General features: G+C 39.0%; 1 protein-coding gene across 4 annotated transcripts in view; it reads right to left on the bottom strand.

Moving 5' to 3' along the window:
* LRFN5 (leucine rich repeat and fibronectin type III domain containing 5) overlaps positions 1 to 25219 on the bottom strand; it is a 260660-nt gene extending 235441 nt beyond the window's left edge. Inside the window, exons 1-2 of one of the 4 annotated variants that reach the window (XM_019752187.3) lie at positions 23138 to 25216; positions 22731 to 22878 (exon numbers count right to left, since the gene is read on the bottom strand). The gene's annotated coding sequence lies outside the window, so the exon portion shown is untranslated. Of the gene's footprint in view, positions 1 to 22730 lie in introns of all 4 variants that reach the window. The other 3 variants (XM_019752190.3, XM_088796864.1, XM_088796865.1) reach the window with 3 other exon arrangements.
* Positions 25220 to 26847: the final 1628 nt, after the last annotated feature.

Below are 26847 nucleotides of genomic sequence, written 5' to 3' on the forward strand. Positions count from 1 at the left end.
AGGTCAGTGAATTAAAAGTAAAGACCTTCACTATAGAGTATAAAGAGGCAAATGGTAAAGAACTAATACGAATATCAAAAAAAAAATCCCCCCCCCCAAAAAAAGTAACTACTTAATATAAAATACTTGTGTAAATGACCAAAGAATATCTGAGTAGAAAGTACATGACGACAGATTGAAACTGGGTGATGTCTTATATGATTAACATATCCTACTATAAAAGAAAATTACCTTTTTCCACTTATGTCATCTCAAAAGTATATAATGCAAAATAGTAACGCTGTCAAAGAAATGAGAATGTTCTCATTGCTTTATTATTGTACATCTGAATTAATAGCTAATAAATTAAAACTATACTAGATAATGTCAACATAGAATTAGAATTTCTGCTGCACTGAGGAAATAATCATGGACTTTTATTAATCAAAGGGGAAGAATATAATCCAAGAAAGTGATTTGTTCTTAAAGCCCTGTATTTCTCAAAAGCAACCTTCAGAAATCCCTGAAAAGGATCAATAATTCAATTATAATTTTGAAATTATAAACAGTTATAGTATTTACTGAATTTAAATGATCCAACAGCCAATTCAGAAATTTAATTATATACCTGAAAAAAAAAAAGTCACTGCTTTAACCTGATTTAACTCAGAGGAAATTTTTTTCCTTAATTTTATTCAAGATGTGTGTATAGGTCAGTCCTAGTTCTTCCTAGTATTTCCTTATTGAGAAAAGGTCTTCAAATATTACTCTACAGCAAATCTTCAGCTTGGTATCAACAAGTTCAAGGAAAATCTCTGAGAAAACTGCTCTCTGTGTTTTATGTCACCATCACTGCCTTTACACTAGTGAGCGCTTCACTTCAATAATTCAGTCATTCAATTCAATAATTTCAAACACTATCCAGGTCACTTGGGTTCAAAGTAGGTTAAATATATCATGCCCTCAAAGATGTTGGAGTCTGTCTAATATATATGGAGAGAAAGACAGGTAAATAATTTAAATATATGTGTACATACTGTGATGAAAAAAACTGCTCCATATAGAATGGCCACTACATAGAACAGGAAAGTGCTTAGTAAAACCTCTGCTTAAGTATCTTGGGACTGAATCTGCACCTTATGCAACTTCTTTGCATGGAAACAAAGAAACCCACCCGAAGCCTATCCAGGATATATGATATGCGGTAGTGTGGGTACAAAGCTGCGTGGCAATAACCTCAGCTTTGCGGCATCAGCGAAGGCTTCCCCAAAGGGGATTTTGGAAATCCTGTTAAACAAATAATTTGAGAATGATGAGAAAATATTTTAGGCAGAAGGTAGAGCAGAATCAAAGACACAGAAACATGAAATAACTTTACATGTTTAAAGAACTACAAATAGCTTAGTCATGCTTGGATAAGATTTTGTGCCAAGCTATACTGACTACCCAAAGAGGAAACTCCACTCAGAGAAATAAAATGATATTTGTCTAACCTAAATAATGTGCAGGAACCTTTGAACACGTGGATGTGTTGAAGAAAGTGAGTTGATGTAAAACAATGGAATCATTTTACCAATAAGTAACAAGCCATAAAGCAACACACAAATAAGTGAACACAAAGTTGATTGAACAGTAAAACTACATGCTCCGCTCCTGTTGTTGTGTAAATTATCTGATGGTGGAATACAAGAAACAACCATAGAGCAATACGTTTTTGATTAACAGGAATAATCTTCAAATAAATGTTCAACCCAGCATTTGAGTCAGAGCAGTCTACATTATCCAAAATGGAAAGAAAAGTAGGAAAATCCTCAGACCTCATGAATAACTGCAGAAAGTACTTTTTTTTTCCAAATATGAAGACAAGGGCATCTTCTACATCTTTACACACACACACACACACACACACACACACACGTATATACATATGTATATAGATTTTTTTTTAAAACGAGCGGGTGATGAATATAGCCTAACAATTGAACTTTAATAGTTTACAGACTAAATGAGAATGTACAAGAATCAGAATAGAAGCACAGACATAACAAGCTTGTCCAACAAGCACCATCACTCCTCCATATGGAACAGGGGCTGACTGGAGACCCAGAAGAAAGTGGGCCTGATGGGATCCCACCTCACATGTTCCCAGAGTACACTGGGCTTCCTGGGTCAGAACAGTCCTCATACATGTAAAGCGACTCTGTATCTTCATTGCTAATACCAGTACCAGACACATCATTGGTGTTCCACAAACTGAATCCATTAATTCCTAAGTATGTATTATATTTCTCTACTACTCTATACATTTAACAAGGGCAACAATCATACCCCATTTACTGCTGAAATCTTTAGCTCTTACCAGGATTCCTGATACATGTACAGTAAATATCTGTTGAATGAATTAATCAATTAAAAATGCAGCACTTGACAACAGAAAAAAAGGACCAGATTAGAGAGAATTGTTTTCTTTTATCCACTCAAATAAATGGTTTCACTGACACCTCAGGAGAGAGAGAGAGAGAGAGAGAGAGAGAGAGAGAGAGAGAGAGAGAGAGAGATTGTTACAGAGAAATGAAGGGTAAAAGGGAACTTAAAATTATAGTCAAGATTCTGGAACTCAGAATTGAGAGACCAGGTAAGCTTCACCCTTCACAGAACAGACTTTTTATGCAACAAACAAATACTAACTCAGCAACTCTAAAATAGTTATGTCAGGTGCCACTAAAAGCTAGAATGCTGAATACTGAGAAAACACTAATTTTCTTATCTGCAATAAGTAAAATTAATTCCTGTTATGCAATATTCATAATGATCAATTGCATCAATGGAAATAAAGTATATGTCATTGTCTCTCTCTCAAGAGGGCAAAAATGTATAAAATTTCAAGTGATATACAAAAGGGCTTTTAACCTAGTATTCTTAATCTCTGAAATTATAAAATTGTTTAAAGGAGCAAAAAGTGTCACTGCGACAGTAGCTAATGAGCTATTAAAGTATCTTTCTCTACTTAACATTAGTATACATGGTGCATAGTCAGATAGATCAATATAGAGATAGCTGTATCTTTGATTACATTGTCACCTGCTTTATCATCGCTTTGGCATTACAAATATATTGCCTATCTAAGGGAAGCCCAATTGCCAATTCATTTATAAAAGTTAGGATTTCATTAAGTCAATGAAAATGATGAATAACTGCTACAATCAAATGTATAGCTACTGTCAAATGAGGATCTGGCTGAATGAAACCACTTGATAAATGAGAAAAAAATATCTGCAAGGGTGCTTCAAAAGATATTGGTTTACTTCTCTAAAAGACGAAGAATGGACCTTGGGAAGATGTTTTCGAAAAAAAAAAAAAAAAAAAGCCCTAGTTTGTTTTTTGTGTACTTTATTTGTTTTTCTCTTCCTTGTTTTGTCCCCAAAGAAATTAACCACCTGGGAGGGAGAAATAGGAAGCGATTGCTAATGGGTACTGAGTTTCTTTTACAGGGGAGATAAAAAAGTTCAGGAATTAGATAGTGATGAATATACTAAAAACCACAAATTGTATTCTTTAAAAGAGTGACTTATATGGTATGTAAGTTATATCTCAATAAAAAAGTGGGAATTTTTTTTTTTTAAATTAACTTCCCTGGAGTTCTGCTGTGGAAGTTAAATATGAATTTAAAACTATTCTTTTATGCTATTGATCAATATTATTTGAAAATGTGCATTGGAATGATAAAATTTGTTTCTTTCCCACTGGAATATGCATAGTTGCAATTATATTTTTGTTAAATGTGATATTAAATAGTTTCCAAAGATCAGCTTATTCTATAAAAAATCGAAATGAAATCTTTATCTTTGTTAATGTGGAAGTTAGTGGTATTTTTTTTTTTTTCCATTATCAATTGTCTAGACTGGTCTCCCAGCAGTATCCTTTTGTTAAATTGGAGTATATTAGAAAACAGTTTTATTTTCAAATTATGTTAAGATTCTAAAAATAGTTGATTCTTTTTTTTTTAATGATACGATCATTTATTTATAGGGCAAACATTGTGCTGGGGTCAGTAGCAAAAAAAAAGCACCAAACATTCAAAATTCCTATTGATGGGGAGCAGAGTTCGCCACCCCAAAATATGCTTTTGGTATACTGATTATTTTAAGCTTTTTTTTTTTTTTTAAAGAAACAAAAGACTCAGAGAAAACCTTGGACCTTCCCTTTCCCCCCACTGCCTAAAAGAATTTAGATAGAAAACCTGCTCCAGGAAGGGAGCTACATCACAGATAACTATAGTGTAAACATGAACTACACTAGGTGTGAGAGATAGGGAGGAACCTAACAAAGCTTATTTGATCAAAGTCCTCTTCATGTCCCATTGTTTCAAGATGGCCCAACAAACATTTGTTTACTAAAACTAAGCATTAACTCTTTTCATCTCCTTGTGAATTGCCTTACTACCCTTCTAACTCCCACCTCAAACCCCACCCCCTCTCTCCTTCGCTCAAAATGGCACATAATCTTCCACTACCTGATTTGTCACCTGGTCCCATATTCTTATCAAGACCCCATATATATAGATGTAATAAATTGAGTTATTTTCTCCTGTTAATCTGTCTCATGTCAATTTGATTATTAGACCAGTCAGAAGAACCATGAGGGAATTAATCACCCCCACACTATCTCCAGGTACATGATGCTATGGACTTAAATAGAGCCCAGAATGAAATACCCTTTTTCAAAAAAGTTTCCTACTATCTTAGATTAAATTAGAAGTTTAGGTGCTACAGATACTTTCTTTTTTTTTTTTTAATTTATTAGGGTGACAATTGTTAGTAAAATTACATAGATTTCAGGTGTACAATTCTGTATTACATCATCTATAAATCCCATTGTGTGTTCACCACCTAGAGTCAGTTCTCCTTCCATCACCATATATTTGATCCCCCTTACCCTCATCTCCCACCCCTCACCCCCCTTACCCTCTGGTAACCACTAAACTATTGTCTGTGCCTATGAGTTTTTGTTTCTCATTTGTCTGTCTTGATCTTTTACTGTTTTTTGGTTTATATACCACATATATCTGTGAAATCATATGGTTCTCTGCTTTTTCTGTCTGACTTATTTCGCTTAGCATTATACTCTCAAGATCCAGATACTTTCTAAAAAAAAAAAATGCAATATAAGGCAGAGCAGAAATTCTGAAGCCATTGAGCATTTTTTGGCATGTCACACTGTTAGTGAAATCCTACTAATAGCCATGATAGGATACGTACATAGATTGATATAAGCAGGAGAAGGAGAAAACTAGAAAGTCCTTTACTGCAGCTCCCACTTAGGTCAAGAGGCCTGGCAGCTGCCCAGCAGGACTCCAGGCTCACACATACCTCTAAATGAAAGAAATGTGTTTTTAAAAGTCCGAGGAGGGGAACCCATCCTATTTGTCACCAATACCTAGCCCAACAAGATTCCAGGATTTTCACACATCCCTAAGGGATGTGTTTACTCATCCCCCCAAATTAAGGGGATGTGTTTACCCATGCCCTAAATCAAAGAAATGCATTAGGAGAGAGAAAACATCCTGCTTATCAACCCATCCTGTTTGTCACCAATACCTTACCAACAGAATTTCAGGTTTTCACACACCCTCAAAAGGATGTGTTTACTCATCCCCCAAAATCAAAGGGATGTATTTACACATGCCCCTAAATCAAAGGGGTGTGTTTACTCATGACCATTAATCAAATAAATACATTGCTAAATGCCAGGGGAGTAGGCACCTCAGGGGGAGAAAGAGAGATAGAGAAGGGAAAGGGGGAGGCAATTCTACCCAGAGAAATGAAAGCCTTCATTCAATGGAGGCGGGGTTGCTTCCCTCCCTTAGGTCAGCCCACTGCACATCTCAGAGTGTACTCCCATTTTCTAATAAACTTGCTGTTCTAGGCTGTTTTCCCTTTCTCGGAGTGAACTTTCCCACATCTCGGAGTGTACTTTCTTTTACTAATAAACTTCTGCTGTTCACACTGCACAAATTTCCGTGGTTGAAGTCTTTCCTTCAAGAAGACCAGGGCTGAGGTTTTCAACGCCATTTTCTGGTAGCAGCCAGACATATAATTTGTTTTCTACGGTGCAAACAACATTCTAAATAAGCTTGGTTGTTAAATTTCTGCAATTTATTTATAGAAAATAAATTTGTAAATACCACTGATCTTTCTGTTGACATATAAACACTTAATAGTGTATGCCTTTCATCATTTAGAAATAGTCTCATCATTTAGAAATATTTATTTTTAATTTTATTTGATCTATAACTATAATGGCTATTAAAACTTTGTATTTTAAGCTTTTTATTATGAATTATTATGTGTACAGGTAAAAAGTTTCAAACTCTATAATTGAGCAAAATTAAAGTCATTTGACGCTCTCACCACAAGGAAACTACTATCTACTTTTTTATGTGTTATGTATCCTTCTGAAGACTGTCAATTCATAGATATGTGAAAGGAACCAAACTTTTGCCACCCTGAAGCTGCTTTTTGTAATACTGACTTTAAGCTGTTTACTAAGAAAGAAGCCTCAAAAAGAACTTTTGACCCTCCTCTCCTTTCCTGCCCAAGAGATTCAGACAGAAACCTGCTTCAAAAGGACATCTTAGAATGCTGCCTTAACCTAATCTGAATTAAGTATGGACAACAGGCAGGCATCTATTAGCTAAATACTTTGTGTCCCATTGTTTCTGAGTTGCCCAGACAGAATTTGCCTGCCCTCTAAGTTCTCCTCTTCCTCAATACCTACAAATTGCCTATTCTGACTCCTGAAATCTAATGCCCCCCCCTTTCTCCTTTGTCCAAAAATGTATAATATACCCAATGTTGCCTCACTGTCTTTGGAATTTTCTTGCTTAATTGAATTCTCCATAAGCATATATTAAACATTTGATCTTCTCCTGTCAATGTCTCTGTTAATTTGATAAGCCCAGCTAGAAAAACTCAGAAGCTGGAGGAAAAATATTTTATTTTTTTTAGCTCCCACATATACATTTATGTGTATGTATATTTTTTACACAAAGAGGATAACATTATAGCCACCATAATTTCCATTCTTATATAACCATATATTTTGGACTGCTTTCTTTATCAACAAATACATATCTATTTTACTTATTTAAAGAGTAGTACAATATTATGTTAAGAAACCTGTTCACTATCGATGAATACTTTGGTTGTATATTATTTTGTAAAATATGTTTTTGCTATTACAAATCATATTGCAATAAACTTTCTTGTAATATATATTGAACATGTGTAACTGTAACTATGAGATAAATTTCAAAGCCAAACCTCGATCGTATTAACTTTTAATGATGTTGAGTATAGTACAGAGTACTATATAAAGAAAAGTATTCTGTAATTATATTATCCTCTCTGGTTCATTAATGTTTCTCTAAGCATCCAACACTTAATCATGATGAAGATAATAAAAAAAAATCTGTATCTTAGAAAACTATGAATGAAAATCCTAGCAAAATATAGAGTTACTTCATTAAAAATTAAACTAGCAACTGATTAACCTGTAATTAAAATCTTTTATGTGGAATTAGTCTTTATTTTTTTTTTTTATTTTTTTTTTTTGTAGAACTAAGGCAAAGGAAAGAAAAAAAACAATAATCAGGAGGGACATTCTTCACTGATTTATGCAAAAGAATGTGTATGTGAACTGTGAGAGAACTGTTATAAAAAGGTACCATGATTCTGTTTTTTGGTGCTTTGTTTCTGCTTTGTTGTTGTAGTTGTTCCTTTGGTAAGACTCTGTACTTCAATTAAGGTTCCCAGCAGTGATGCAGAGTAACAGTATTTCAAATTCCAACCACTGCTTAATCAAAATGTCACTTTAGATTGTCACTGGTTATACTTCACAAAGCTCAGGGTTACCTCAATTAAAAATGATTCTTTACAGCACTTTGCAGATTCTGTGCAGACTCATACAATGAGTGCTCTACTCAGGCTGAAAAAGACAGGAAAGGGAGTACAATCTTTATATCTCTTAACATATTCTATTTTTGCTGATAACCTTCCAGCTCATTGTTTTTCCCCTCTGTAGAATTATCTGAAGAAGTTGCAAATGATAGTTCATTACAATTTATCCTCCTTGTTCATGATTATGAACAATCTATTTTTGATTTTAATTAAATAATAGCTATGCTACTTACACAAAAGAACTAACTGCAGGAAAACTAATTAGTCATTCAAACTTCAGTCCATATTGACTGATTAAAAGTTCAATGTCTGGAACTATACTTAAAAGACTAAACATTATAAAGTATGCTTAGATAGTAAAATACATGATTTGTGTGCTACTCATGGTGAAGTAAGGGATAGAAGTTATTTCAAACTGGATAGCGGAAGCTTAAGATAATTTGACATCAAAATACTTTATGCATGTAGTGTCTAGGAACCATTTCCTTCTTGGTAATTTAGGAACTTATTGTTGTCTATGTAATTGTTAACCTACTTATATGACACTAGAGGAAATGGGAACGTTCTCTAACCACAGTGCATTATTTTCTTCACAAGCTGCCACCAACATCCTCCCAGTGAAGAACGCAGTTGTGATTTCACCGTAATTAGTAAATTTTATAAGAACCTGGAAGAGTAGAGGGAAAATTATTGTTCTTCTCCTACCACAGGAAGCACTCATTATCAAAGTAAAATATTAAATTTCATTTAAGCTGTGTAGGCTTTTTAATTTCACATAGAGAATAGGAGAGTGGCTTTTCATGGAAAATAATTCTGAAAGAAAGGAAAAGAGGGAAGGATAAAGGCGGAAAAGAGGACAAGAGGAAGGAAGAGGTATGTAAACCAAATAGTTATTTGATTCCTTCTAACCAAGTTACAACATTGCAGATGTTAACAGAACACAAGTCAAAACAAACAAGGGCTTAAAAGAACCTGTCATGCGGGGCGGCCTGCGGGGTCTCTGCTCCCGCTCCCCACATAAGAACACAGGATATGATGAGGCCAAAAAGGAACACCCAGGGAGCCATAGATAGGGGAGGCATACTACTATATTCTCGCTGGCGGCACTGCAGTCTCACTGGAGGCTGGATCCACACTGTCCTCAACCCGTCATCCTAACTGCAATCCGCGCTTGCCAGCTCAGCCACCATCTTCTCGCCAGCCCCCAATTTTGCTAGCGTAACCACAGCAGTTATATTAGTGGCCAATGGCTCACTGTTTACAGCTGACGGCCAACTAGCCACAGCTGATGGCCATCCAATCACAGTTGATGGCCATTTACTACCTAAGTCAGCACCTTTCTATGTGAGGCTGAGAGCCTGGAAACTGCTATCTGGGGCTCTGTCCTCCAAAGAACCAGTTAAAGGACCTTTGCTCAGAGTATCAGGAAGCAGTTCCCCTCCCTTCATATTATGTGATAATATGAAGCTACCATGATTCCCCCTTCCAAATCTGAGAACGGAATTAATAGAAAGAAAATAGAACCGAAAGTTGAGCCCAGTCGTTTCAATTATTTCAACCCTGAATCAAGCTTTACCTGAAGATAACCCTGCTTTGTGCTATTGATTGTATGAACGAAAAAATTCCTTTGTGCTTGAGCCAACTGGGATTGGATTTTCCACTTACAGCTAAATGAATCCTAAATGACACAAACCTGTTTTCCTTAATTCAAGGTGTTGAAACCAAAAATCTTAGACAATAGAATGCTGATTATATAACCTGAACTCTAACAAGCTTAGGACCATCACATCATTTCATGTCTCACTCTTTTAAACATTATTCAACTGCAGGTCTCAACCTCTCCTTGGACTGCTATACATATAGCCAATGTATGATTTCAACTTACAATTAAAAATCACATCTTTAAATTGTTATTGATAGTAACAATTCAGTAAGAATAAGTACTGACTCCCTTTAAACTCAGCTTACTCACATGAATTCTCTCCATCCAAGAAGCACCGCATCCCACAAAACAGATTACTTCATCCAGGAAAATTCTGTACTATGCACTTTTAATCAGTTTGAAAGAGTTGATATTCCCCATCCCCAGTATGGATAGTATTTTATAGAGGGAATATGTGAACAGGCAGGATAGAGAAAATCTTCAGAATGACATTAAAACATTACATTGTTTTTCAAGGGATTTTTTATATATATACGTATTTCAAAAATGGTGATTTTTTTTTCTTTTCCATGGATCCCCAAATGTTCATTTATTAACATTATAATGTAAAGACAATATACAGGAAATGACTATAGAAAAGGAAACTGGTTTCTTTCTGTTACTTATAAACATACACTTTACTGCTGTATAGCCCCATTCCAAAACCAATATTTATTGATTAATATACATATGAACACCCAAACACCTCCTGAGTGTACACTTTATACCAAGCATGATTTCACTGAACTTCCCTATTTTCCTTTAAAATTGCCATTGAATCTGCTTCCTTCCTTTAATATAGAGACTTTAGAGATGATTATTTTTTCTATATTTTTCATTGTAATTCTATAGATATCACCTGAAATTGAAGAAATGATTTCCCCCAACATCACTGGAAAAATTTGGTCAATAATTACACATATTGATTTGTCCATTTATTTTTACCTCAATAAAACAAGAAGTGCTACAGTTATATACTCATATAGTTACTTAAATAAATACTTTAATTTTCAATTAAAAAATATTCAAAGATGTACTAGAACTATTGAAGAGAGTACCATGAATTTTTTAAAAAACAGTTATCGGTACAAATTAACCTAAAGAACTATAAAAATCAACTCTCCCAAACAAAAGAAAGTTGTTCATTTTCTGCAGAATTTGACGTGCATGAACGTAATATGAAAAGCAGATTTGCCACAAAGCTAATGTTGCACACACAGGCCCCTTTCAAGACACCTTACATAACTTTTGTGTTTGTAAATTTGTATTATTTTTCTTCAAAAGCCCTACCAAACTGTATAATTTTAAAACTCAAACATCCTAGATTGGTCCTCCCTATTAGATAACTCATAAAATAATTATCTCAAGTTTTCCTAATCATGTTCTAAAGGCCACCCATTATTTGAGATGTTTCTTTTAAAACATTATTCCAGTTAGTTTAACAATAGTTATACTAGCTTTGTATAAAAGCTTGGTTTTTTTGGTTATTAATTTCTTTAAAAACTTCTACATTCATTGGTAAAGAAAAGTATTGCCCTGTCAGTGTTTTAGAAGAGTCATTCAATCTCGGGGCCTCGGCACAGTAAAGTAGAAAGAGATTTGCAAGCTAACAATCTACTCAGGTCAAATATTATCTTCCAATATATAAAATACAAGGACATGTATTTTGCTAGTTTGAACATTCTATTATTTGCCGGTCACTGTGGGAAGTGCTGGGAAAGATGATTTCACTTATTCCTCACAAGAGGCCATTGGGACATCAACATTAGCTCCTATTTTCAGATGAGGAAATTGATGCATATCATGCTAAGAAAATAATTTTAATGTATATTGTAGCATGTAGGAGATGGAATATGTGGTTATTATAGAATTCACTAGTAGAAATTTCAAATGATTAGCACAATACACATTGCCTAACTTATATTAAACTCTAAATTCACAGTAGGAATAGACAGCTAACAAAGGTAAATAAAATATTTCATTTTCAATATATTTCAGGGAGACTGTCAAATCCATAACAAAACACCTTTGTGGAAAATATTTAGATGAATGTGATATGCATTACCATGCACCCTCTCACATATGTATCCCTCTACTAAAAGTAAAAACAAAAAAACAAAAACAAACAAAAAACGAATTTGATTGTATTTTAGAATTATGCATTTTTGTAAATAAATTAATAAATAATGGTTCCCTTGAGCACTTTTCCTAGTATAGAAGGATCAGAGAATTCTGTAAATCTTACAATTGGCTGGAACTTAGAGATCATGCTGTGTATCATTAAGACATTTACATTCTAATTTACAAAAGTTAGAAAACCATTTTAATTGTACAGTTCCATGGCCTATATCCTGTACCTTATTTTACCTGTACCAGTATGCCAAATTCCTGTAACTTGATACATAAATAAGAACATTATTAAATAAAATGAGGTGTGTATGAAGTCCCAGAATAAAGTAACTGTGTAATCTAGATTTAATTTACAGAAGAAATAAATAGGAAATATAAATCACTGAAACATAATTAGAAAGTAAAATAAAATCTTGGAGAAATGAGAAAATGTCACTCTAAACTAAACCCAGCCCAAACGCAACTTGGAGAAACAAAGACAAATTTTTCTTTGGGCTGTAGGTGAATAGCATGATCCCTGGCGTAAGAGGACAACCCTTTTAGGGACACTTCTCGAATGCAATGATAAGTGGGTACAGAAAAAAACAGACAAATCAAAATTACATTTCAGCCATGTTAGGAAATATCTTAAGAAACATTTTGAGGAAATTTGAGGTATTTGAAGAATCTACAAATACTTCCAAAGATTTAAGAAAATAATATATTCTTCAAAAATCCATATATCCATGGATAGATGGGCAGCATGGCTGGATATAGTAGGTATTAACATATATTTGATGAAAGTATTAAAAAATGGAGGCAGGGCTGTCTTACCAAATAGGCATGGTGGCTGGTTATGCCCCATTACTCAAGGGATATCTCTCAGTTATCTATTCCTACCTTATAAATTAATGGATTAAAGTAACAACCATTTTATTTGTTCCTGATCTGTGAGTCATCAATCTGAGCTGGTTCTACTACAAGTCTAACCTGGGGTCACTCACGTGACTATAATTACCTGGAAGCTCAATTGTGTCTGCATGGTGTAAGGTGGCCTCATTCACAAGCATTGCCATTGGTGCTGGCTGCCACCTGGGCCACTGACCCCAGCAGGAAAACCTACTCTTCTCCTCATGATGTTAACATTTTTTTCTGGAAGGGCAGGAGTGGAGGACACATGGTTTCCGGAGGATTCAGCTTGTAACTTCTGCCAAACCTATTGTTCAAAGTAAGTCACAAGCCAGTCCAGATTCAAGGAGAAGGGAAACAGATAGATACTCTTGGTGGGAAGACATGCAATAACACTGTGGCCATTCTGAATTCACTAAAGGAGGTAAGAAAGTAAATAGCAGATGGTAATACATCACATGGCTTCATCCAGAAATGGTTCTGCCAAATACATATCTAGAATTAACCATCACATTTTGGTGGATTATCAGGCCCGTGTCATTAAAACAACAGCATAGAAATGTAGATTCAAGGTGAGAAAATGAGGTTGTCATTTGCCTTTTTTTCTGGTCCTGTCACAAAGGGAGGAGTTAACAGGGTGGGGGTGGGGGTGCAGGGAATAAGAGGTGAGTGGAATGTAGAGCACAATTAGACAAATGTAAATGTCTTAATGATACACAGCGTGATCTCTAAGTTCCATCCAATTGTAAGATTTACAGAATTCACTGATCCTTCTATACTAGGAAACGTGCTCAAGGGAACCATTATTCATTAATTTTTTTAAGACATATCGGTCAGTTTACAATGGCCTACAAATCCCTTTTGCAGATGAGAATTGGTAATTAGAGTAAATCACCCAGCATCACATAATCTAGACTAGCAACAACAACAATAACAAAAAAAGTATATACTTATATTCCAGACTCAGGATTAAACACTTCCTTCTCAAATCCACTAACGGATAACCATAAAGTCTTTCATAAACTTCCAGATATAAAACCTGTCAATTCGTAGAGTACCATAAAGACAAAAGAAGTTAAGAATGAGATACATATTCAGAGGATGGCCATCATCCCTGAAGGCGGTTAAAAATACATGTATGTAATAATCAACAAAACACAACTATAAGGGGTAGGAAAAAAAGGGAAATCTCTTAAGTATAATAGATATAGCAATTTCTTTAGAATCAGAAACATTCAGATTTGAATTCTAGCCCCATCATCTAGTAGTCACATAATCATAAGCAAGTAAAGTAACCGCCCTCAGCCATAGGATAAGCTGTAGGGTTATCCTATGAATTAGAGGAAAGTGAAAAACAACAGTTCCTGACACAGAGTACATTCTCAGAAAAGGAAGATGACACTGCTACTGATAATCATCATCATCTATTAATATGACCCAAGATATATGTATTAGCAATTCCTAGTACTTTCCATATAAAGTACTGGAGGAAAACTCATGTGCTTTCCTCAGTGGAGGATGTCTTAGAATTTTGTTCATCCTCAGACTTTTACTTTACAGAGATTTCTAACAATCTTGTTATTTTGCTGATAAGTTGATAGGAATCAGTGAGTTAAAAAAGGAAAATAGGCCCACTAAAAAAAAAAAAGTTAGCTATAAGAGAGCAAAGAAAAAAATCATACATAGAAGACAGAAGAGAAAGAAAAGTTGGAGAAATTTTAGTTTCAGTACAAACTGCCTTGAACACGTCGTGGATTGGTCCCTAAGAGTGTCATGCAATCACTAACATACAGGGAAGACCTGAAGTCTTTAAGGAAAGGTTAACTGTATTTAGAATTGGTGTATAAATTTTAATATGTAGCACTTACATTAAAAGTAAACCTTCTAAAAATCATTTTAAACTTGATGCCCAGAAAGAATACCATTTCAAGATGATGAAGAATGTCAATAACCAAAAGACTCATTCTGCAAGGACACCAGATAAAGGGAGTTTTACTGACATTTCCTTCTGTATGCAAATTATGTTTCCCCTTGTTAGAAATTAAGTAATCTCAGATAGAAGCTGGAGAAACTGCTAGGAGTGTTATAGATAGTTTTATTCAAAAAAACGGAGGCGGCCACTCAAATTAACTGAATAAATATTCTAGAAATCAATATCATCTAGGTTTAAGAGTAAATTAAAAGGCAAAGATGTGAAAATGTCATCAAGACTGACTCAGGCCTAGGGTTGCATCTCTGAAAGAATATTTGTTCCTCACTCTCGACTTCTGCTTCCTCAGAGTGGCATCTATGCCATTTCAGCATTTGTGTCTCAAAGGAGAAATGGTGAGGAGAGTATCTAAGCAAGTATTAAATGCTGAATAAATGTTTGTATAAGGGATCCAAAAACAGGCCTCGAGTCATTCTTGTCTAGATCAGAGCCCATGAGGCAGCTAACACATCACCTTCGGGTGAAGTAAAATCTACTAAACTTACCTTGCCCTATTTCATTGTTTTTTATATTTATTATTAACAACATCATTACAAGTTATACGTTACTTTTCTCTCAATATTTAGTGGAAAAGATTTAAGTAACTGCATTATTATGAACAAATCATACGATGTCCATGTTGAGAAACTCAGGTGTGCACTTCAAGAAGGAATATATCTGCTGAGATGGATTCCCACGATCAACCATGGGCCCAAATTGTATGAATAATAAGAGTCTAGTGGCCAATTGCTGAAAGGGCTTCTCACGTACTCTGTACACAGGAAGAACCTCAGTCTAAACTCTCAGCCCCTGGCTTCTTTACTCCCTGTGAGTCAACCACTTCAGGGAAAACCTGGTTTCATCTTTTCATCATTGGACTGAGACCTGCCCCATCCAATCAGAACTGCATAATTTGGATATGTCATTTACACAAAACGAATCTAATCAATAACCTGGGTGGAAATTTTGCTATGAAAGACCACCTCCCCTTTGTCTTAGTGAAACACAATTTAAGTTGCTTCCTGAATCTCTGTCTCCTGGGCGCAAGATCCTTTTTTGCTCAAATAAATGCCTTTTATTCTTTATTACAGCCTAAAACTAATGTTGGCTTATCCTTACTAGGGTTTAGACTCAGAATGGCAAATATTTCTCTCTTGTGACCAAACTTGGATTGACGATTTGTAGCATCTCAGAGATATGTTAAGGACTCTAATGCCTTGCCCAACCTCAAGAGGAAAAAAAGGCACTGATCAAACAGTAATATCTGACATGAGTGCAGGATGGAGAGTTACAGCATGTACCTGCTTTCTGTGTTCCAAAAGCAAGGAAATAATGGCACTGCTCAACAACCCACATGGTTTGTTGGTGTTGGTAGCGCACATCAATGAAAAGTGACACAAACAAACACCCATCTAGAAGACAGAGATAGTGAACACTTATGAGAGTTAACATTTACTAAGTATGAAAGGTAAAGGGGCTTGAAATCATGACATTGCCCAAACCAGTGTAGGTCCAGAATTATGTTTAATCATAACCAGAGCAATCATGAATTGGGGATCCCAAGTAACTCAGTTTAAATATTTGAGGTACTGTCACTGGAATTAAGACTTATTGTGTGTCCTTCCTTAAATATTAAAATTAATTAGAAGCCACAGGCTGCCAGATTTTTGGCTAAATCCCAAAAAGTAATTTTATGATATGCCTATTCAAAACTGGAATAATTTACTTCAGGTGGAGCGATTTCAGAATCACTGCTTCATCAAGATGACCAATTGGCTTTAGAGAAATTTTAAAATAGAATAGATGTCAGAATAATACAACAGTTTAACAATGTCAGACCCATGGGTGTTAAAATGAATTTAAATTTGAATGTCTTGGGTAAGTCATGCACTCTCCAGTGTACCAGAGATCCTAGCCCACATTTCTTAAATCCAGCCAGATTTCTTGCTTTACATCACCTGCTTGGTGTCTGAAGACACACAGTCTGGTGTGGATGAGCTTTAGCATTCCTTGGTACCCTGAGATACAATGACCCTCCAAAGGATAGGCCTTGAAGACATCCAATTAGCACCTTTTTCAGTTTCTTCCTTTACCCTCAGGATAGCTAATGATGAGATGATAATGATGATGGCAACCATGATGGTATCAGCTAAGCATTGTTTTTGTTTGTTTGTTTTGTTGTTTTTCTTTTTCCATTATTAGCTCCATTTCATAGATGAGGACACTAAGACTCAGAGAGGTTATAAGACTTGTTCCAGGCTACACAGGCCTGAGACACAGGTTTGTGAAATCTTCAAGTTTGTACTTCTAACCACTGCAAAAATCGACTTCCACAAAACACAGTTACAATTCCCTCGTTCCCTCTCTCACACCTACTACAAAGCATAAAATAACAAAACAGAAAAAAAAGATCAGTGAGATATATCAGTTACCTTCAAGCTTATGCATCTGTTTCTATCTTTCACATTACCAAGAAAACAAGTTCCTTGAGGTCAGGATCCAATGTCTACTTATATGTTGTCAAAGTGCCTAACATTTGAACAGTCAATACATGGCAAATATCATACATAATTCCTACAAATAACCCCAATTTTATGGTGTCAGGGTAGGCATATTGTTATTAAATGAGGCATTTCAAACTAAAGTATCTGTGAACATCAGTGATACGATCTCTCTCCATGTAGCACAAAGCATATAGACTACTCAGTGCAGTGTTCAGTGCTGTCATATAAATCACACACGTTTTAATGTTGCTATACAAATGCCTTAGTACTAATAAAACAAGTGCACATAAATCATTCCATAATCCAATTTTTATACCATGGGAAATAATAACAAAGACAGTTGATTTCTAAGAAAGAGGCCACAGCCTGTACTTCCAAAGAAGATAAGAGAAAGTTAGTTCTCATGGTTACAGAGTTGATATGTTCCCATTAGTAAATCACTTTAATGCAAATACCCTATAACTTTGGAAGTGACGCTACTAAGATTCATGATAAACCTACTTCTAGACAGGAAATGAGAAGTCAACATGGGGAATGGCATCCAGAGAATAACTGGTGCATGTCCTTTAGGGCTCTTTAGCATTTCCTCAAAAGAACTACAAGAGGCAAAGTGAAAATACAGTAATATAAACAACACTGCTTTGTCTTCTATCCCTGCTAAATGTATTGATCTAATTAGTGATTTCTTTCATTGTTTTTTCTAGGAATTAAGAAACTGTTCCCAGAATTGGGAAAAAGGATGTTATAACTTGATCTTATTATTTATTTTCTAGAGCCTTTTTTTGTTGTAAAATCTAAAATAAATTCAATATTCAACGACAATTCTACAATTGTTCTTCACAAGGATTATAATAATACCAATTTCAAAATATTTCACTGGGAGGTTTCTTAATATAATAAATTACATGTATGCTCCCATAAGGAAATGAAGGACATAAGACTTAAGATTTAGCAGATTTCTTCCATAAAAAGGAAATATTTTCTAGGAAGACCCAAATTGGTCAGTTGGCATTTTCCTCCAAAGTAACCAAGTTTGTAACTTAACCAACATAGACTATCAAAGCCAATTTCCAAGAGAACTTACAAATGTAGTTTGCAGTTTAAATAATAAAGCCTTTTCATGTAGTTTACTTTGCATCAGTGAAATGATAGTGCATTTATGTAACCATGTAATTCCATTGTAATATTCTATCACTTGCTAACCACCTTCATAATTAGTGTTAAATTATTTCATAGTTCAGTAAATAGCATTCTGTCAGAACAGTATCTATCAGAATACTATGATGTAAATGCTTAAAAATAGCATTAACGATCTCTGAGTTAAAGTCTCATGTTTCTATCTCTTGCTATATATGAAACTGGAGTTTTCATAATAACACAAAATTTATATTGATATAGCATAATAAAAATGGTTCACCTCTAACCAGAATAGTTTCAATACTTATAAACGTAATGCTTCTTAATTTCACCATGCACATACCATGTAATGGACAAATTATACTGCCTTAGGTTTTAAATCATCCTCAATGATTGAAGGCTGCCACGGGAATAAAAATGTGGGCTGTGGAAATATAATGAGTAGTCTCACTCTCAAGATTTACTGAACAAGGCAAAACTATGTACATGTGTCAGTGGAATGATTTAGCAAAATTCTCTATTAGTCACATATCCTACAGGGTCACAATCACATCTATCTAAAGGCCTAAAGTTATATCTTTATACTTAAATGAAACAGAATATATTATATTACACACAAAACTCTGAAGATAATGCCAGTATATTACATTTCTGAGTAAAGAGAAAATAAAGATCACTGGAATTAGTTAATAGATTACCCAGTTAAGCCTTTACAAAGTGTCAAGTGGCTTTCTTCCTCCAACCTCAAAATTGACAAAAAATACATATTAGAAATATGTGTTGTAAATGTTTCATAAAATAACTGAGTAGTTATTATGTAGAACTATTATGTAGTAGTTTTATGTAGAGGCAGGAACATTGTTAAATATCTGCAAGCATCTCATCCCAACCACTAACAACACAGCAATAGTATCAGCAGAAAGCCAGATCCTAATTTCACCAGCTAGAAAACTCAGCAAAACTATCAAGCCAAAAGTGATTGAAGCAGCCAGAGGAAACAGAACACGGGTTTAAATGGACAAAGGGAACTGATAAGTCATTACTGAAAAGATAAAAGGCAGATACAACATATGATGGTCATTTAACAACAATGCCTTAAGCGGACACTGCTTTAACACCAAGATTAATAATACATTTCATGACAGAGACAAAAATAATGGAAGAGGGGATGGGGGGGGGGGGCAATTTTCCCTCAAGTGACCACAGCTGTTGCTATCCCCGCTTAAAAAAGGGAAAGAAAATCACCTCTGGATGGTATGTCAGAGATATATCGTGATGAACCCCTCCCAAAACATACAAGTACAAGAATCTCATATTCCAAAACGAGGGGAGTATATGTGTGTTTGTGTGTCTGTCTATCTATTTATATATACATCACACATTTGAGAGATGAAAAGAGGTGTGTGAAGCACAGAAGATGGGAGTTGTTCAAGGTCATTCGCCTCTTGAAAAGGGAAAGGGGGGAAAATGACAAAAGAAATGGTCTGAGGGACAGGAGTCAAGTGACAACTTTCCACCTGCCTATATGCTCACATCTGTTCCCATGGGTGTCCTGACTTTCTTATTATTCTGTCCCTCTTAATAGTGACCATAAGAGGGCTTACAACGAAGGAAGATTATGCTGGGCAATTTCCTATCAATACCTGACAGTCTTAACCCATTAGTGAGCCAGGCCAGCTCTGTCTAAGCACAATGCTTAATAAGGAGAGTGGACTCAGATCTCCAAATTGGTTTGCACATCTGTCTCCCCAGACAAGGGAGAAGGGAAGGGAGGCAGAAATCCCCACTTTTTTTTAAAAGGAAATTCTATACATGAAAGTCTATGCTAGCAGGTCCTTTTGTTTATGACATTTCACCTAACCTCCTGAGGATGAGAGTATAAAGACAAAACTTAACCTGCAAAAGACTGAATCCTTAGTGAGAAAAGACCAAAAGGACGTGCATCCAGGAAGGAAAAAGGGAAAACATTATTTTCACAAGTACTTACATTCTCCACCAGCATTCCTTCTTTCTTGGGCACTCTCTAAATAGGTATGCATTATTTGCTAAGAAATGTTATGAGTATGATATAGTTTCTGTTGCAAATAATATTCTGAAGAAATCTGGGGGACAAAGAGGTGTCCTTGTGAGATTTTCAGTACACATTCAAATCAGTTTTCTGTCTAGGATTTTCTGAGTGATAGGGGACACACAAAAAATTTACTAAAAGAGAAAATGAAAGAAAGGAAAGGAAAGGAAAGGAAAGGAAAGGAAAGGAAAGGAAAGGAAAGGAAAGGAAAGGAAAGGAAAGGAAAGGAAAGGAAAGGAAAGGAAACGAAAGGAAAGGAAAGGAAACGAAAGGAAAAGAAAGGAAAGGAAAGTCCTCACCTAATTCTTCCCAAATTCCCAGTTATTTTGAGTTTTTACGCAGGCAGTACCCTTTTCTTTCTGAGTCCTCAGAAGGTAAAGTGGAGACATGCTTTTCTGTTAAAGCCCAGGTATTCTCTCTACATCCTTTCTTGGTTCTCCCTAGACTTGAAGTTACAGAGCAAAGCTATCTTTAGAGTGGCCCCCATCCCCTTCATGTTTACTGGGCATGGGGTGGGGAGGCTGCTGAGGGAGTAGGGGCGTTGGGGTGGGGAGATTGTGAGGTTGGGGGGTATAGTTGCCTTTCCATTTGTATTCCAAGTGGGGGTAAAACAGAAGTATAAATGAGCTGATTAAATCCGGGAGAGCAAGAGAGGAGAGAATAGACAGGTAAAAAAGGAAACCCAGGAAAAACACTTAGTTTCAGGTTTTGAATCCTGAGAAATCATACACTATTTATCAAGGCATTTTTGCAGCACGCTTTCATTCTATGTTCTTGAATATTCATTTATAAGGGTTGCAGGCACAGGACATCACTGCCCTCACTGCATCTCTCTTTACCTCCTCCTCTCCAGGCGGCCACCTCAGCCATGATGCGCCTGCTGTCTGCCAGGGGGCCCACGGAGCTCTCCTGCCCCGCCCCAAGAAAGTGTGAACGCGGGCCTGGCAGCTGCAGTGGAGAAGCCCAACCCCCAACTCCCTGCAAACATGGCCTTGTAGCACCACCAGCCTGTGAGGGCTGCAGCAGCAGCCGAGCCCAGACTCCAGAGGAGCCGGGGTATATCAAGCGAGAGAAGCAAGCTAGTGGCCAGATCATAGTCTGCAAATGCCATCATATGGATATCTATAGAAACGCAGCAACAAGAAGAACAGCGGACAGCGCCCCTACACTTTCTAAGCCACTTCAGCAAAGAGAGACCCTGGGAGCAGGCCCAGTCAGTGTCTCTTGGAGCAGGGCACCTTGTGCTGGGCCAAGTGAAATCTTCTGTTGGGGGAAGCCAGCCGGCAGCTCTGGAAGGCGGGAGACAAACGAGCACTCCTTAGCTGAATTATTCAGACCGCCTTCACTATGGAATAAAACATTGATGAGACTACTTTGGAAGTGCTTTATCTTGTTAATCCTAATGCCCTCAAGAAGAGAGTGAAATTTTCTGTAGGTGACATAGAGGTGTTGGGAAAAGGAAATGAAAAATAAGGTGCAAGGGTAAGGGGCTTTGGAAGTTCATGAAATTTGTTCTGCCTCAACCTGCCATGGGAATCTCCATTTTAACATATCAGACCCAATATGTTAATTAGGAAGTCACAAATCCACTGGCAAGAATTTTCAGACTATATATTATACAAACAAGCACAAACCCCCCAAAAAGAAAATCACTACACACAAGCCCCTCTCCACAAATGAGACACTACATCTGGGGATAGTAGTGGGGTGGTTGTTATGGTTTAAGCCTAGCTCCTCCAGATATAAAAATGATTTATTTCATAGATCTATTTTCTACATAAAAGCAAACCCTCATAGCTAAATATCCTATCTCAACATACACCGGAGACAATGAATTCCCTTCCATACAAAGCAAGTAACAAGAAAACTCCATTTGGGATTAAAGTCTCCAGATGTGTAATTTACAACTACTAAAGGAACTGGAAAGCTTGTCCACAAGAAGGAAGGGAAAACAACCTGGCACCAGAGGTAGAGAAGGGTCAAAAATGATCCTTGCCTGAAATGATGGGTGGAAACCAAACACCCTCTCGCAGTCCAGAGTCTGGGGAGGGCTGGATACCAAAGGTCCGTGGCAACCATAGTCTGAAGGAAATACGGGATTTTAATCTCTGGTATCTTCGGACAGGTTCAACACGCCCAGCTTTCCAAAATAATCAGTTAGGGTGGAGCCTATCCATATTCCCTTAGCTTTCACTGCTAGATTAAGTGCCCAAGTATAGATTTATATTCCACCTCCTATATATTATATTACAACATCACGGAACGCCCTTGGATACCGAGCTCTTCCTAATGATTTGCAAAACATTAATAAGTAAAGTAGCCTGCAATGCAGATAAAACACTAGAAACAAGATCAAACGGAAACTGGGTGAGGCGGGTAGTCGTTTGCTTGTTACCTGGTGCCTCTAGAGGAAAAGACGATCGTAGGAGGACTTTCTGCCCGCAGGTACAATCCCGGCAAGGTGGCTCCAGGTGGCTTTCACAGTCGTACGTGGGTCTCGTTCCTCACTTGGCTGCCCTTTGCCATAGCTCAGCACCTGCATCCTAGGGAGTCCGAGAGGCGTCTCCTGCCACTGCTGCCGCTGCCCGCAGGTCGCGCTGGGTGGGGAATCCACCGCGATCTCCCCATGAAACCCGCGTTTCTGCGCCCGGGAAGCGGGCAGAGGCAGGGCAACCGCGCACGCACACACAGACACACTCAAAAACACACTCACACTCTCGCACCCAGGCGCGCGCGCACTCGTATTCACCCTTGCACACGCACACCCAGCACAGCACAGGGAGAGAGAAAAAAGGAGGGTACCGGTCCTTCTCACAATCGGTTTCGATGCCCACCGGACCACAGGCAGCAAAGAGAGTGGTCTGGCATAGACCGCTGATCACGTTTCCTTCAAGTTCTCCTCCAACCCAAATCCACATAATTCAAGAGCTGGTGACATGTTGGCGGAGAATAGAGAGCAGGGAAAGGGCCGAGGAGGAGTCGGGGATTTTGTTAAGCAGTTTTAAAAGCAATCCTTGTTGCCTTGCTTGTGCAGAAACCAGAACCAGCTCGAAAGGCTGAACTTTTGGCTTTAAATGATGTGAACCGAAACATGAATATCCTTCTGGACAAGACAGGAAGGTCTGGATGCACAGGAAGAAGACGGCTGCAGGACCCTCTGGTGACCTTGTGATGTACCTAAAAGCAGGTTAATACTGGCGCTTTCCAAGCCTCTGGGTAAAGCAGTCCACATACATGTGTCCACAGCCAGGCAGCCGCTCCGAATCCAGCGGAGAAAATCGGTCTGAGCGTCCTCCGCCCTTTTCCAGGACCCGGGCACCGAGAGGCACCGCCGAGTTAACACATTTGCTTTTGGGCAGTTGGATAAAAGACAGTCAAATACATCAGATAGGCGCGCGCGCACACACACGCGCACGCACACACACACACAGCTAGTTGTAGAGCGGCTTACAAAAAATAAACGCCAAGATGACTTCAAAAGGTAGAAAAGATCCAGAATCCTTCCAGAAAACGGAAGGGCCAACAGGAAGGTTATGAAAATCTTCCCAGGTCTTTCATTATTCCTCTCTTGTGAGTGAGTGAGTGTGTGTGTGTGTGTGCGTGTGTGTGTTTCCAGAAGGTTTCGTTTGTCTGCCCCACCCCCGTCCAGTTGCGCTTTTTTCTCCTGATATAAACCGACTGTGCAAAATGGATTGTGTGTGTGGGTTGTGCTCACAGCCCAGAGCTCCACAAAGTCAAGAATCCTAAGGGAGCAGCCAGCTGCGAAGCCCTTCACATCTTCGAGAAGGGAAAACACGCGCAAACACACGCACACACGCGCGCACACACACACACACATACACTGAGCCCTCGATTCGGACCGCTCTGCACAAGCTCACCGCCTCCCTGCGCGCCGCTGCACACAGCGCCCCGCCTGCTGCCCGCGGCGCCCGGCAAGTTCGCGGCTCAGGCTCAGGGCTGGTAGCCTAGATCCTGGACTGCGGCCGCGGCCGAGGTGGGCCAGGATCCCCCGCTCCCCGCGGCGGCGTGTTCCGGCAACAGCAGCCGCCCAGCCCGGAGGACCTGCGCCCCGCGCTGCAGCATGGAGGCGGCAGTGGCGGCGGCGGCGGCGGCGGGCGCGCGGCCGTCGGCCCGGCCCTCACCGCAGTGACGGGAGCTGCTGCACCGCCCAGGCTCGGAGAGTCAGGCGGGACTCCGCCAGGGCCCCGCGCAGTTCTCCAGTTTAGCTCCTCCGAGCCGGCTGTGTTTGGACAGATTTACCCCAGGCTCTCGTAGAGGGCCCGCGCGACGCCGGCAAATCCCTAAACTGGGAGGCGCGGGGGCGTTGCAGGCAGGGGGAGGGGAGAAGGCGGAAAACCTAGGAGACAGAGAGGAACTTGCAGGGGGGTCCCCAGCCTCTTGTGAAGGGTGGATTTGCTAACCGCCCACTACCCCACAGTTACAGGATAAAGAAGTGCCACCCGGTCAGCCTGTGACTGCTAACGGCGGTGGGAGAAGTCATTATCTATATAACCCGCTGGAAAAATTTTGAGACCGAGGGCTGCTAACTTGGGATCTTAAGACTGGCTTCCAGTGTTTCCTTAGTAGTAGGTGGTAGGTTTGCTTACAAATCAGATGGAAGTGGAAGCTAAAAACACATTTACATGTGAAAAATCAATTGAGCTCAGCATCAGATATCATGAATGCTGCAGTTGGTCACATCTTAGTATATCAAGGGCAGAAAACAAGCCCAGTAGTCGTCATTAGCCAGGCCTGGCCACTAAGGTCACTGGGACAGAGAACAGGTCTGAAACCTGAAAGAGAAGTGGAATGGGTAGACGGCTACACAGGGCCCCGCCCTTGGATTCTCTCGAGTCTCTATAACAACTCTCAGAGCTTCTCTCCTTGACCCCACCCCCACTCCCCCAAGCCGGGAAAGGGCTTCCTCCCGGGAACCCCCGAGTGAATCACGCCGTTCCTCTCTGCAGGAGCCAGGAAACCCTTTCACCAGCACGTGGTCTTCGGCCCCAGTGAGCATCTCCCCTCTCAGCTCCCATCCGGCTGGCCCTGACACCAATCTGAATCGAAGAGAATGGAAGAGTTGGAGGTTGCCGGGGAAAGCTGGCTAATAAGGCCTTCTTCCTGGCCGATTTTGCAAAGTCAAACGCTAGTGGTCTCCTTGGACAGGGCGCTCTCGCATTTGCTACCAATAGAGCTCTCCCGGGCGTTAGCGTTGCCTGCGAGTACACACACATGCTCATATCGAGCACACACACGCACGGGCTCATCCAAGTGCGTACACGTGCACCCACCTAACCAGGACCCACACGGCCGCCTCTTTCGGGAAGGAACCCGAGGGGTGGAGTGCTTGAGGTGGAAACTGCTCTCCTGACCTCCTTCCTCTCCTCTGGTCCCACTCTACACTCGCCGGGCTCTGTGTCCAATCCCGGGTTTAGGAATCACCGCAACCCTTCCGGCCGCTTTGTTCTGCAGGAGCGCGGCTCTGGAGCTTCAATTCCCGCCGCGCCTCCTCGCTCCAAGTCGGCGGACTGCTCGGGTCCGGGGCTCTGCGGGGAGCCCTGCGGCGCCCGGACGGCGCCGGCTGATCGAGTTCGAGAGCTGGAGGGTCAAACTCGCGCAGTAGGGGGACTGTGCGACGATACCTCACAAAAATAAAGCAAAGGGACACCGCGGACAAACACATCAGCGGACACCTCTGCAGTCCAGGAGAGTCCCTACTAAAACCATCGGCGCTGCCCCTGTGGCTTTGTGTCTCCCGAAATGAAAAAAACGGGGTTTCCATTAAGTCCACAGTAAGAACCCGCAGCGAACTGAGTCGAGGGCCTCGCCGAGGATCAAGGAGAGACACTGCTTCCATCTTCGTTTCACTTTAAACTTAGCGGCTTCCAGGACTTCACTGGAGGACGACAGAGTTGCACAAGCATGGACTAGAAGCAGATGCTAGAGAGCACTTCCAAATACTTTAGGACGCGGGGGTGACTCCTTTTTCCTCCAGGAATGTCCCATTTGCTCCCCTTCCCCCGATGAGCTGATAGAAACCGCTCAAGTCCAGAAGATAAAGGTTTGAAGTTCCCTCTGGGGACCGATGTGTAGAGAGACGTTGAATGAGAAATCCAAAGATCTCGCATTCTGGAGTAATAACTTTTTCGTTTTTGGTTTGTTTTCTTTTTCCAGTTTTGTTTGTTTTGTTTGTTGTTTGAATTTCTAGAGCCGGGGCCGAGGTGAGGAGGGACCACACTGAACCAGTTATAATAAGTCCAGAGTTGGGGACAGGGCAAAGTTCCGCTCTCTTTCTGTGTGTGTGTGTGTGTGTGTGTGTGTGTGTGTGTGTGTGTGTGTGTGTGTGTTTTGTTTGCTTCGGAAAGATGAAATCCTCGGCTCTTTAATGTATTGGGAGAAATAATGTGTAACTTTTCAGTGTGCTTTTATGTTAAGAAACTCTACCAAGCTCATAAAATCATCCTCTCTTCCTTGTTTAGCCTTTGTATACATTATGCATTATATTTGAGTTT

This window comes from Rhinolophus sinicus, chromosome 3 (assembly GCF_057876585.1).
Source record: "Rhinolophus sinicus isolate RSI-liver-muscle chromosome 3, RSI-T2T, whole genome shotgun sequence".
NCBI classification, from domain to species: domain Eukaryota; kingdom Metazoa; phylum Chordata; class Mammalia; order Chiroptera; family Rhinolophidae; genus Rhinolophus; species Rhinolophus sinicus.